This window comes from Chinchilla lanigera, unplaced genomic scaffold, assembly GCF_000276665.1.
Source record: "Chinchilla lanigera isolate Chin_1 unplaced genomic scaffold, ChiLan1.0 scaffold00006, whole genome shotgun sequence".
Taxonomy (NCBI): domain Eukaryota; kingdom Metazoa; phylum Chordata; class Mammalia; order Rodentia; family Chinchillidae; genus Chinchilla; species Chinchilla lanigera.
In genome coordinates this window covers 17,269,886-17,271,979 of record NW_004955407.1, presented here as the reverse complement: position 1 = coordinate 17,271,979, position 2,094 = coordinate 17,269,886, and the positions used below count along the sequence as shown (strand labels likewise).

The 2,094-nt window shown below is 36.9% G+C and overlaps 2 long non-coding RNA genes across 4 annotated transcripts in view; one reads left to right on the top strand and one right to left on the bottom strand.

Annotated features, from left to right (window-relative positions):
• Positions 1–2,094, bottom strand: part of LOC102009800 — a 49,143-nt gene that overhangs the window by 28,477 nt on the left and 18,572 nt on the right. The window lies entirely within an intron of this gene.
• The window catches only part of LOC102009252, a 23,379-nt gene that overhangs the window by 3,437 nt on the left and 17,848 nt on the right, over positions 1–2,094 (top strand). The gene's annotated exons all lie outside the window — the stretch shown is intronic.

The window sequence follows — 2,094 nt, the reverse complement described above, 5'->3', positions numbered from 1 at the left end:
GTCTTTAGTTGCACTTTGTGGCTGCCTCAACACTCTAGATGAAGTCAAAACATTTCCTTTCATTGTCATTTTTACTTTGGGGAAGAGCCAGAAGTTACATGCTACAGGATCTGTTGAAAAATGTGGAGAGGACAAACCATGATGTTTTTATGAACACACCTTTCTTTATGGATGGCACCTGTTAGCAGCATCCATCATATTTTTGATTACACCTTTTAAAGACAGGAAGAGGACTTCCAGAGCTGCTTCAGAGAGTGGCAAGGACAATGGGATAAGAGGGTTCAAAGTGAAGGGTGGGGTATAGTTTGAGGGATATTAATGGCAATATATGTTTTTTACTGTAATAATTAAAATATCTTAACATTCACCATATTTTACTAAATTGTGTATATGGAATTAAACTTGGTGAACTTAACATCATTTCTTCAACTACCAAGTGGGATATTTAGGCTGTTTTTTTTTTCTGGGAATCGAACTCACGACCTTGCATTTGCCAGGCAGGCGCTGTGACACTGAGCTAAATCCCCAGCCCCTATTTAGGCTTTTAAAGTCAGTTCTTCCAACGTTCTTTCTTTTTTTTACTTAATATTCTTGTGGAAATAATCCGAATTTTGGAAGAAAGTGACTTTCCTATTGCAAATATTTTAAAGCTAAGGAATATAACACAGGAGATAGCCATTTAACATTAACTTGTGAAAAACAGACTTAAGAACATTCAGAGAAAATGTACTAATTTTAGAGAGATTGAAAAGGGGTGATGACTAGAAATGTCCTTACAAGAATTGAAAAGTGAAATTTTGACAAAATGATAAAAAGTGGCATTTCCAAATGATCTCAGCTATGTGTAGGATTTAAAAGTATAAAGATTAAGTGCAAAAAACATATCAAGCAGGAAAGCATTATGAAAAACACTGGATGATAGACAAAAGAAAATATTATAATTAGGATGGAAATTATAAAGAAATTCATATTTGGTATCTACAAAGCCACATATCAATATAAATATTGTAAATGTTAAAATTAATTAATATTTACAAAGGCGAAATTGGATTATATCTTGATGGTGGTTTGGGGATCTTTAATGCCAGGCTCAGAATTGCTGACCCATTAAAGTCTTTTAAGCTGGAAGGTAAAAATGTTAAGGAAGCAGAAGGAAAAGAAGGAAATATACTTATTGAACAGCTACATTTTAGAAAATAGGTAGTGAGTGTGAATGTACTCTGTTATTCTGGAGTTAACAAGTATGCCATACTTTTATATTTCTTAAATCAAGTGTAACTTGTCTTTCAGTGCCCAGTAATCTGATTAGCCAGGCATCTAGCATCAATCATGATGGAAGTTTGTTTATGTCATCATCTGAGAAGCTAGATTAAGCTTTATGACACATTAAAGTATATAGCTTACCTTAACTCATATTATTCCATAAGAAGAGAGAGACTTCCTGGTCCTGAGTTCATAGTGTCCATGGATTCATTTTCCTTTTTTGGGGGGTGACTCTTACTGGTAGCTACAGAGTTACTCTGGCTGGGTTCCATGTGGTATTCTTTGACATGACATTTGTAGCTACTCTCAGGGTCAAGGCATTTAGTTTTTAGCCTTTTGGGCTCTCCATATTCATCCTCCATCAGAAATTCTACCTCCTAAGTCTGTGTCTTGGTTACTTTTCTCTCACTGCTGGGAGAAAATACCCCACACCCAAAATTAAGGAAGGAAAGGTTTATTTAGCTCACAGTTTGTGGAGGTTTCAGTCTGTAATCAGCTGGCTCCAAAACAGAGTGGCATGGCACAGGAGCAACACTTCAAGGCAGCAGAAGACATAAAAGGCAGCAAGAACAAAAGGAGGGGGGGGGGAACAAGCCTTTTTTCCTCTCTTATATTGTATGCCAGCTATCTACCCACATTCACATCACCTCTGTGCCCTCCTCTTCCACAAGCCAAGGATGTTCACAAAATAAGAACCCGGGCCTTCTGCTGAATTACTTTAGTTGAACTTTTAAACTTCTCAGGTTGACACAACGAACAACACCCTAGCACAGGAAAGGCATGTCCTTTTCACCCCAGGATGTAAAACTGCTGAGTTACTTAGTTAAGCCT